The sequence below is a fragment of the Amborella trichopoda genome, chromosome 1 (genome assembly GCF_054954075.1).
Source record: "Amborella trichopoda isolate Santa Cruz 75 chromosome 1, AtrichopodaSantaCruz75HAP2 v2.0, whole genome shotgun sequence".
NCBI lineage: Eukaryota > Viridiplantae > Streptophyta > Magnoliopsida > Amborellales > Amborellaceae > Amborella > Amborella trichopoda.
Genome location: NC_142336.1, coordinates 4,865,069 through 4,877,728, shown reverse-complemented (window position 1 = coordinate 4,877,728; position 12,660 = coordinate 4,865,069).

Sequence of the window (12,660 nt, the reverse complement as noted above, 5' to 3'; positions counted from 1 at the left end):
TTGAAGTTACAACATAAATATTAGATCAAAAATGTTTTTAAATATTTAATTGAACTATTCTTTCATACTTGGGCCTCAAAAATCGAGCTCGATCCCTAATGTGGCTCGTTTCAAAATAGCAGTACTCTGTAGGGCTTTCGTAGAGAGCTGTAGGACCTTCGATTGTAGAAAGAGAGGGAGAGAAAAATCTTCATAGAGATAGTGACATAGTTGTGGGACCTTCGATTGTAGAGAGAGAAAAAAAATGTGGTACTTTGTGGGAGAGAGTGAGTGAGTAGGGCCTTGGTAGAACGAGAGATTGAGAGAGAAGCAAAGTTTTGGCTTAAGTAGAGAGAGTGAGTAGGGCCAAAAGTAGAGAGAGGGGAAGAATAAAAAAATTGGTCATGAGAGAGACTGAGTGTGCCTTGTAGAAAAAGAGAGAGACAAGAACTCACCTTTCAAGAGAAAGAAATAACCTCGTAAGGGGGAAAAATCGTGGAGAAGGAAATGAGAATGCCGTAGGGAAGGAGAAAGAAAAGAGAAGGACGTTAGGGAAAATTGTGGAGAGGGAAAGGGGGAATACCATCAGGAATGAGAAGGAAATGGGGAATTTCGTGAGGAAGGAGAAGGAAGGGAGATGCGAATGGAAAAAACGCACGGTAAAGGTAAAAGAAAGAGTAAAAGAGTAGAAGCTAAAAAGGAGGGGTAATTTTGTATTAATTTCTATTTTTTTAGGTTGGGGGTACTAGTTAGAAAAGATGGTTTTTTAGAAAAATAAGTGAGGAAAGTTTAGGGTGGGGGTAGAGTGTCTAAAAAGTATGTTTTAGGGGGTTTTAAGCAATTTTTCCTTAATTTTATGGAAATTTTAAGTTTTAATCTGTATGTTTTCTCAAGCATTTTGTAACTCATGGATTATGATTGTGAGAGAGGTTTACTTTTACGGATATTGAACTTTAATGTTCAAAAAATTGTTTCATGTGGGCTGGACAGCATGACTACATATGCGGTCTAAAAAGTGTAAAGCATCCATCTTAAAGATGGATGCAAGTAGGTGTTCCATCTAAAAAGAATGGAAACTAACAGTCCAAATGCTTTCTTATTAGAATTATTATTTATAGTTTTTAACATTTACGTACTTTTTATATTCATGATCTCCATGTTAAAGATTACATGTCCTTAAATATTAAGTCCAAAAATCTACCTAAAATATATATGTATTAATAAGGCCACATTTCTACATATACACGCTTGGCCACATAGAAACCCCCTTAAGGTCTCAACTATATACTAAGGTATATTGCAAAAACTCATAAAAAAAGGTTGTTCTCATACTAGAAAACCCTTAAATTGATTGTCTCGTCCCTCAAGTGTATATATATATATATATATATATATATATATATATATATATATATATATATATATATATATATATATATATTAAAAAAATATTTCAAGTCATGAAAGTAGTGCACATTATAACGCATTACCTTTTTCAATATCTTTAATCATTTATAGTTTTGATTGTTCTGCATAGTTTTTGGAGCTTTAAATTTCAAAGTTATGGGGTAAAAAAAATTGTTCATTTCATTGCAAGACTTTCCAACAACGAAACATCATTTCTCGGCATAATTTTGAGGTGCACCTTACTTTGATTATTCAAGGTTGGTGCCTTATACCAACCTCACCCTTTAACTTTTCATGGAGTCAATTCAGGGGGAAAATAGTAACTAGAAATTATTAAAAAATAATTATAAGATAATATAAGATAATGAAAAAAGTAAAAAAAATGCAAAAAACAAAAAATATACATATTTTTTAATAGTAATGATCCTATGAGACCCTCCCACACCCATGTGTGTAGGACCCCAAATGATCACCATTAAATTTGGCACATAAAAGTTATTACATAGGTGTGTGACTTGACGTTTCTAGATATCTGTACCAAATTTAATGGTAATCCTTTGGGGTCCTACACACATGGGTGTGGGAGGGTCTTATAGGATCATTACTCACTTTTAATGCAGTTTTTTTCTTTCCTTTCGTTTTTTTTAATTTTCTCAATATCTATTCTTTCTTTTTCGCATTTCACAAAATGATTTTTTCCATTCTCTCTATCTTTTTTTTTTTCTTTATATATATATATATAGGAATTCAAACATGAAAAGAATAAAAAACATTAAGTTTTTTTTAAAAAAAGGGAGAAAATATAAAAATCATTTTATCTAATTTTTAAATCTATTTTTATTTTCTTTATTATGCATTTCTATTTTTAATTTTTTATATTTTCCAAACCAGAATTGAAAAAAAAAAATTGGCAAAAACATATTTCTGTTTTTTAGGTTTTCGGTTTTTCTATTTTTTCTTTTTGGCATGTTCAAAAATGATTTTTTATTTTCTTATTTTTAGAAACTTAAAGATGCAAAAAATAAACAAATAAAACGTTAAAACTGAGAAAAGAAACAATTCAGAAGCAAAAAATTCAATATATTTTCACTTTTATTTTTCTATTTTTGTATTATCTATTTTTTTTATTTTTTATTGTTTCCAAACCAAAATTGAAAAATAAAAAATTAAAGAGAATATAAAATCAAAAATATTTTTTTTATTTTCTTTGCTTTTATTCTACGAACGCCCTTGCAAGTTGCTATTAAAACTTGAAAACCGAAGTACAAAAAAAATTGCACAAAAGTACTGAACATATTTCTTTTTCTATCTTTCTTTTTTTGAATTTTCAGATCTGCCTTTCAATGGCTTTAAGCCTTTTACAAATTTTAATTGTATATTACTGTATTTAAAGTTAAAGCCATATATGTAAATAACAAAATATCTAACATTGTTAGTTTTTTTTCTTTTTTAGATATTTTTGTATAAAATTTTAATGGGCTTTTACATGTTGTAAAAGCCTTTCAAACTTATAAAAAAAAAAAAAGGGATAGGCATCATTCCAAAATCATAAAACCCTAATTTCCTAAACCTAACTAACAAGACAAAAACATAAAATTTGTTCATTTATTTTTGTATTTTACGAAGTAAATTACTAAATATTAAAATAAATAAAAACACCAACTCACCTAGAAGCTACACTGGAATTGTCATGGAATCTGACTTCATTCCGTGAAGCTTCAATGGGGCTCACTTGAGAGGAGAGACATAGGATTGAGTAAAGAACTAAAAGGTGAGGTCTACATGTCTCCCTATATTGTAGAAGTAGAGCACACTTTTAAATTTTGTGTGGATATGTAGTTTCATTATTAGAAATCTTACAATGGCATGAAAATTTATATCTGACGCTACTGTTTTTATTCTTATATGTTCATAAAAAAAACTAAGAGACCAATCATTCTTAGAGTTGTACAGCGAAACAAATCTTTATAAACGATAGCGAATATAGTCCGCATCCTTACGTATGTTTATCGTCAACATTCAAATTCTAAGCATCATTATTTGATGAAAGGGGTACAACTAACTGAACTGTGGTCGAGCCGACCTATAAAGGATCAACGTGACTAGGACATGTACATCCACATTCCTTATTCCTGGAGTGGGCCTTTCCTCAGCTTTGCCATCTGGTTCACATTAGGACTGGTTGGTCTACTATTTGGACGGGCTAGTTCAACTATTCACTTCCAGTATGAACGAGCCGGTCCGGTATGGTTCTTAAAATATGGATTTAAATAGATCTATGTTGGTAACTAAATAGATTTAGATACCACATATGAAGATTACTAAGGAAGTGGGACCTCTTTAAAAAGGATAGTAGAGAGAGAAATGGCATTCAATTTTTTGGTGAGTTGCACTTAGCTTTCATGAGGCATTCCCGTCTCTCGCTTTTTTAGAAAACCTTAGCAATTGAATTACTTTTAGCAAAAGTGAGAACTCTCACGCCAAAACAGATCCCTTCAATCTAAAAGTAAGAACTCTCGAACCATCTATCAAAGTTCAAAATTTGCATTATATTCACCTAAGGGGGTATCGAAATCTCGACACGTGAAAATGAGCGATCAACTTTCAAAAAGGAGATCCGATACGCAAAATGTATGTAACCTCTATCCAATCCTAGTACATCGAGTTTTTGTTATCGTTTTCGCTGTATTGAGAAGCCTATAGTATCTTGCATCTTTGAAGTAAGGAGATAATGCACTGGGAACACACAATCTTTTCGCTATTATAAAGACCCTGTTCACAAGGCGTGGCACTAATTTTTTATACTATGGTCCCACTTGTTAAACACCTCAGCTTGAACCAATTTTGAGCAGCAAAAGTATTAAATCATGTTACTATAACATTGATCGGTTAACAATTAAAATTTAAAGATCAAAACTTGCCCCAAATCAAATTATGTATTGAGACTAAATCTAGACTTTCCAATTTTATGGATGTCAAATTAGGAAAGTTCTGAAATGAAAAACTAATTTCACTTTGAGTTTGATCTTGCCATGCATCAAACACCTCAATGAAAGGTTTTGGGGTACACAAGCCCCCTAACTTGGCTGGACAAATGTACAATTTGGTCCTGTAGGACCACCTATAAGTAATCTAGCTTAATTATTGTGCGGCAGAGAGAGAGCTCCTAATTATTTTTGACCCAATAGGGGAGAGATATATGAGATCTTATGCTCCAAGACCATTTGTAATGTCAATCACCTAAAGCTACGAGATGTGAATTCTAATGGCTTAAAGGGTCACAGAATTTGAAAAACTTTATGACGACTTTGAGCCCAGTTAATATAAAATCGCTTCATTTCACATCCAACTGCATATAATAATTAAGAATAGTCTTATAGTATATTTTTCCTTCTTCATTTTATCAAGAGAGACTTTATAAATCCTATTGTATAGGTGCACATAGGGTTTTGGAGGAATCTTTAGAATTACCCCCTAAATTAACTCCTAACTACATGTGTTTTGGAGGAATCTTTATAATTACCTCCTAAATTAACTCCAACAGTGTGTGTTTTGGAGGAATCTTTAGAATTACCCCCAAAATTAACTTCCATCTGCACCTTTACCCACATCAACCTTGTCGCTTGGTCCCTTGCTAGAGCACACATTTCACATGCAAGGGCTACGAAATTGAGGATTAAACTAAGTCAACACCCTAGCATAAAGACAGAGTGTGAGAGAGATTAGGGTTGGTAAAGGACCTTCTAGGTGGATCTGATTGGGTGATTAGTCTCTTGGACTGGGCCGGTTGGATTGTATTCCACTTGATTTGGACTTGATCTGACCCAGTATATATGCGTGTACTAAGAGAAATTTAGAAAGGAGAAGAACTATTTTTATGGTGAAATTCTGAGGTTAGCTCATTAGCTGATAGCTACAATAAATACCCAACAGCTTAAATTAAATCTAAGTTGAATCTGGGCTGATCTAATGATCACGATTGCATTTTATATAAGATTTCTTTTAATATATAAATTCCATTCAATTGAATTTTTGAGAATCTACTCTTGAAAAGTAGACAAACCTAATAAAAATGTTGAAAACATAATTTATAAAAAATAAATTAACCAAAATATACCTAAAAGTTATAATGGTATTTTGGTTAATTTATTTTTATAAATAATTATTTTAATTTTATATTTTGAATAAGCCAGTTAAGGATTGGTCTAAGTTGGACTCAAGAGTTAGGTTTGGGTCAAGGTCAACTGGATCTTATTAGTGGTTGAGAGAGAGAGAGAGGGAGAGGGAGGTAGGTAAGTCCTCTCATTGGTAAGGGTAGGTTTAGGGGGAATGCAGATGGGGCATTGGTGGTTAGGGGTGCCGATGCCTCAACATAACGTTCCGCCCTCCATTTTCGTCGTTATCATGGCGCCGATGCCTCAACATAACGTCCTCGCCTTCCATTTCCACCGTCAACATGTCAAAAAAAAAAAAAGAAAAAAAAAAGAAAAAAAAAGAAAGAAAGTAATGTCAATCAAAAAGACCAGACCTCCATTAGTATCGTTAGCTTTAGAGCCACCCCAATCATATCTCTCTCTATCATCTGTGTGTAACTTTTTAAACATTTGCCAATTCTGTAAATTATGGTTGTTGCAATAATCATCTCTTTATATTATCCACTATTAAAAAGCTTGATGGGTATACATGAATATGAAATGACTTGTCTTATCCACTACTTTTGGCAGCCTTTATTTCTCTCTCGCCCCTTTCTCTCTCTTCCTCTCTCTAGAATGGCTAATAAACTGTACATTATTGGTAACTTTATATGTTAAGAGGGAGAAAAGTAAGGATCTTGGCATGTGAATCTGCAAGATTTTGTCTCTCTTAAGTAACTACAAACTTACAAGGGTTAGAATCATTACCCCACTCTTAAAAAAAACCTTAAAGTTTCTTAAATATTTGAGGCTTGTCTATGATCACATGGAGTGCATCTAGGGTTCTAATGATTTACTAGGAAAAAGGGGCAGTGTGGGGCTCAATGGGACAGTAAAAGGTAATGAAGGAATCTTCAATCTCTTTCTCTCTCTAGGAATTAGGCAAAAACTCTCTTTCTCTCTCTAGGAATCAGGTAAACTATGTCTCTCTCTCTTGAATGAGATTGGTGAAGAAGATAAAAGGAAATGGAGACATTATGGAATCTTCCAATCTCTGTTTTTCTCTCTAGATTGATGCATGAAGAGTATAAAATACAGAGGTTATGGAATCTTCTCTCTCTCTCTATCTAGGTTTGGTGTCCAATGGATAGGACTTTAGACTGTGTAAAATGATAACTGGATGGTTAAATATAGAAAAGCTAGAAAACAATGGAACCTTCTCTCTCTTGCTCTCACTCACTAAAACAATGGAACCTTCTCTCTTCCATCTCTCTCTGTAAAACAATAGAACCTTCTCTCTCTTCCATCTCTCTCTCAAACAATGGAACCTTCTTTCTTCCACCTCTGTCTATATCTCTCAGAGAATGTAATCTTCTCTCTCTTCCATCTCTCTCTACTCTCAAAGAACACTCTCTACTGAGCTTTAATGGCCAAAATGATACCGTATGGGTAGAGAGAGAAAAGCAAGAAACCAATGGAACCTTCTCTCTCTTCAATCTCTCTCTGAAATTGATGTGAAATGCATTGCATGGGAATTTCACTTTGAATGGGGAAGCAGGAATTTATGGAACCTTCTCTCTCTTCTCTCTCTCTTCACTCTATTTAAAGTTTTAAATCAATGGAACATTCTCTCTCTTCAAACTCCTGTACTCTCTTCTCAATTTACTCTCTTTCTCTCTCTAAAATTGATGTGAAATGCATTACATGGAAAAATTATCTTTGTACGGGGAAAGTAGGAATTTATGGAGCTTTCTCTCTCCTCTCTCTTCACTCTCTCTCTGACGCATGGGCGTGCACTTCTGTGCCACACCCATGAAGTAATCCAGCAGAATATTTGGCACCATAAAATTGATTTGTTTTTTTAGAACTTATTTAATTTTCAAAAACGTATTAGTATATAAAATTAAAAATAGGATGCAGTTTGTATAAGGCCTAAGCTCTAAACAATCAAGTTAGAACCTATCTTCGTATAGTGTCGAGAAATGTGGTTTCAATATTGAAAATCTTTGTGATAGGCTTAAAGTATTTTTTCATATTTCTTTATAAATTTTTAAACCTCAAAAATAGTGTAGATCCACATATCTATGAAAACTTAAAAATTAACGGTCAAAAAATATATTATAAAATACATTATTTTCAAAACTTGAGTTATACATTTCGATCAAATAATCAATTTGAAGATATTTAGGTATCAAAACAACCTCTTCTAGTGAAATTTTTGTAGTAGACTCAAATTTGATTGTTTAGAGTCTTGGCTCTATATAAGATTTTCCCTTAAAAATGTTTTATCTTTTTTTTTTGAAATTTTGACTTTTTTTTAAAGTTTTTCAAATAGAGGACTGCATAGCAAATAATAATTATGACCCAAAAAATCGTCAGCTTTCTAAGTTTTGTAAAGATTTTGTGCATAAATGATTATTCAAAACCTTAGAAAGAGAAAGATGAGAGAGACAGAACCAAACGGGCGTGGGTATTGGTGCACACGTTGGGAAGACAGCCCTAGAAAATATACCTAAATTGTCCCTGAGCAATCCCTTGAAACTAACTCTATACCCATATTTTTCTTTCTTAATATATGGATTGTTTATATAAAAAAAAAACTATTTATTTATTTTATATATAGGTCATAATTATTTAAGTCCCTTAAAATTCAAAATGGATGGTTGTAGGAGTGTCATTGAATAGACACAAAATTTCAAAAAAATAATTTCTCGAACTTTTCGACTCATCCCAAGCCATCCAATATGATATCTAATAAGTATTAACTAAAAGATGTAATTCAAAATATTGTGGGTGAAAAGTGAAGAATTACTTTTTATTTGCTTTCATTTGTTGAAGAGGTTTTTTCGATTTGGCCAAGAAATGGATGCGTTTTAGCTATGTTGAGTGAAGAATGCAGGATTTTTAGAAGGATGCAGTTAGCAAGCGGCTTGACCTGTACATGTACAAATGAGGTTTTGTTTTTTAAATATAATTTGATTCTAATTTTTAAAGTATATAATCTTTAACATGGAGATCATGAATAAGAAAAAATAAATAAAATGTGAAAACTAGAAATAATAATTATATTAAAAAAACATTTAGACCATTAGTTACAATTGTTTTTAGATGGACCACCTATTTGCATCTATCTTTAAGATGGATGCTTAAGATGCTTTATACATCATGACCGCATATTTTACAAATGCGGTCTAACCCGCATGAAACAATTGTTTTTTTTTTAATTAAAATAGTTAAAAGAATGTTTGGTCGCCGATCTGGACCAATTTCCCATATGGCCTATTTAAACGACCGATCCAAATGGTATAGCTAAAAAAAAAATTTATTATTATTTGAAGTAAATATAATTTTGGTCCCTTTACTTTAAACATTGTCCTTTTTTGATATTTTTTAATTCTTTTGAGCAATATTTTCCCTTTTCTTTTCACTTGAAATTGTTCTCAATCATTAAAAATATCATTTGCCCTTTTGAGATTAATGTTCAAACCTTTTTTGATGTTTTTTTAATTCTTTAAAGCAACATTTTTTCATTTTCTTTTCACTTAAAATTGTTCTCAATCATTAAAAAGATCGATTGCCCACCTCCCAAAAACTCATATTGGAGATAGAATTTCTAATTTACAATTTTACTTGTCTATCTCGACCACTATTATTATGAATCTTAAAAAAAGAAATTAAATATAAGATCAAGATGGATGAGTGGTATGGCAAGAAAGGATAAAATTAGGAATGAGCACATCGGAAAGAACTTAGCAGTAGCTCTAATAGGTAATAAGATAAGGGAAAGTAGATTTAGGTGGTCTAGCCATCTGCAGCTTTGACCTATAACAAAACTGGCTGAAAGGGAGATTTGATTTAAGTGGAAAGCTCTAAAAAGACAAAAAAAATGCCCAAAAAATTATAGTTCAAAGGAGTGAGAAGAGAAATAGTGACTTACATTTGACTGAATGTATATAATTTTGGATAAAGTGGAATGACATAAATGATTCATATAGCTAGCCTCAAATATTTGAAATAAAGCTCTAATGATGATGACAATGATTTTAATTCTTCAAAAATCATTAGAATTGAATATTATTTTTGAGCTACAAATTTATGAATCCGAGATGAAAGTAGATTTCGATTGATTTAAGATTTCTTTTGAACTCTAAATCCCTCAAAAACTAAGGTGGTAATACTTTCCCTCACAGTAAATAAATATTTATCCATTCTCTTTTTTCGTAAGTAATGGATCTCTCTGTTATCATTAACCTACGCACTATGAGACACCTTTTCTGGTCTTTATTACAGTATGGTCCACTCATGAGTGTTTGGGTAAATTGTCATTTGTGAACTTGAGTCTCAAGAAAGCCAAAAGGTGCTCTACTGAATAGAATATTCATCTTCACTCCCTTGGTAAAACATACCTGAAATTGATTTTAGGATCTTAAAATTTAGGCATGTAACCCCTTCATTAAGTAAATAAATTTTCAATAAAAGGAATTATATCTATATCTTTTTTGTACTTGAAAAAAACAATGTTTCGAGATTGAATAGAAAAAATAATATCTCGAGATTAAATAAAGATCATCTAATTTTTATATGGTAAGATCCAAGCATTAAAAAACTCAAATTTTATTTTTTAAATAATTATCTAATAATTCTGAAGTGGTACCCCATCTCTCTCTCTATAGAGTAGATTGCCACTTTTGAACTTGAGTGTGATGAAATGGGTATGGGCAATTTAACTTTGGAAAAAGTTTATATAAGATTGTAATTTTAGATATAGAATTACAGATGCACCGCAAAAATCCATCGAAAAATATTGTTTGAATGTTGAAAAACCCTCTAATTGATCATCTCGATATCGAGATATATGAATATGAAAAAGAAATGATTATGAGTCTCAGAAATAGTGCATCTTGCAACACATTATCTAGACCGTTCATTTTCGAGATTTTCATATATTTAAAGGCCAACTTGATTTTAACGATTTTTTGAGTTTAAAATTTTATAATTAAAAATAAAGATAAATTTTAAGATAATCTTAAGAAACTTTTACTCCAAAATTACATAACTTTAATTGGATTATTTAAAGTTGCAACCTCATAGAAACCGCACACTCTAACTTTTAGAGGATGGGTTGGTTCGTCTCTTTTCTCCTCTCTCTGGCTTTACCCCATCTCTTTATCTCTCTACAATTCATTTTTTAACCCTAAAAGCATGTGAGGAGAGTCAAAGAAAAAGGCCCACTTTTGTGGTTCCAGAAGGAGAAAACAGGAAAGCAATCGTGAAGGTCCAGTCATAATAAAAAAACAAAATGACATTAAAGGAAAAAGATAATAGCCATCTTAAAATTAAATGAATAAATAAAAGAAAAGGCCTGCTTGGGGGGGTTGTAGCCCCCCTGTCAAATGCAGGTATCTGAGGAGAGACGTAGCAAAACAGATTGCAGAATAGAATCTTCTTCTTAGTTTACCCATTTCTATTTTGCCTTCTCTCACATTAATCAATAATCTCTCTCTCTCTCTCTCTCTCTCTAGAGTTCCCCGTTGGATTTTGCCTTTTCTCACATTAATCAATAATCTCTCTCTCTCTCTCCATAGTTTCCCCATTGGATTTTTGCATTATCTCACATTAATAGGAAATATCTCTCTCTTATAGGAATCAACAATTTTCTCCAAATTAAAACTTACTAACATCCTCTTAATATTTAGATATCCTCTAATAGGTAGGTTTATCTTTTGATTAATGGATCTCTCTCTCATTAGAACTACCAATGACCAATTGGCCATCTTAATTGAGCTTATTTGTCAAAATTAGATCTCTTTCTTTCTCTCTCTATGAATATTTTTAAATCTACCAATTAAGGGAAATCTCTCTCTCCCTAGTGGCGGCAATGGGCTAGGGTCTGGCAACCATGACCGGAGGGTAGGGCTGGGCTAGGCCTGGCCCTTTTTTTTTTTTTGGTTGGCCCGGCTGGCCCTAATAGCTAGGGTTGGGTTTCGGTTAGGGCCTCTTTGGCTGAGTCAGGGCCGGCCCTATGGAGACTAGGGCCAGGCTAAGCTTAGGCCTGGCCTGGCCTAAGTCCAACCCGTGGCCGGCCCCATGAAAATTAGGGCCCGGCAAAGCCCAGGTCCGGCCCGTTGCCCACCCCATGGAGACTAGGGCCAAGCCTGGCCCGGCCTAGGTCCAGCCCGTTGCCACCCCCCCCTCTCTCTCTCTCTAAGAAGTACTAATGACCAATTCACCATTTGACATTCACTTAATCTTCTTAAAACTGTATGCTCTTGAACTTAAAATTCACCTTATTTTCTTGAATCTCTCTCTATATAATCAATATATATTTCCATGTAGCAAAGCAACATTGATCTAAAACTCTAAACTCCCCAAAATCTAGACAACCCACCACACATGTGGCACGTGCCAACCACGTGCTAACCAAGCATGGGAAACTGGGCCTAACCAAAGTTAAATTTGACCGCAAAAATAGAAAGAAGAATAATGAAGAAGAAGCACAGAGGGCAATGTAAACAAGAGGGATGTCTGTCTCTTGTGTATTTATTATTATTACTCATTTATTTATTTTATTTTATGTTTTTCTTTTTTCATAAATTTCTAACTATTTAAAAATAAAATAAATATTTATTCCTCATTTATTTTTGGGGGGAGCAGCTTTAAATCCCATCACGTAGCCCAATGCCATTTTTGGCACTAGAAAATGATGGTTCATGGAAACAGGCATGGAAAATATTTATTAACAGATTATTCCCCCCTTTTAATAAATATTTTTGGCTCCCTTTTAATAATTTTTTTTAAAAAATTTAACTTGCGATGAAAATTAATATATTCCTCCTTTCACGGGTTTGCATTGAGATCACAAAAAAACACACAAATTCTCTCACAAGGACACCACCCAAACCCCCAAAACAAACAAACATATTATTCCCCCCATATTTATTGTATGTAAAAAATTGCCAAGGGGTACCCTCAGAGTCCAATCATTTATAGAATACCCAATTAATACTACATGTGCCTTATTCCCCAACTAGATGTGACTTATTCCCCTATATTATGGTCTCAATATTCATGCCATTTTACCCTAGTGATCCACAATTGTTTGAAATACAATTTATTAATTTACTCTTGTTATTAGTGCAAT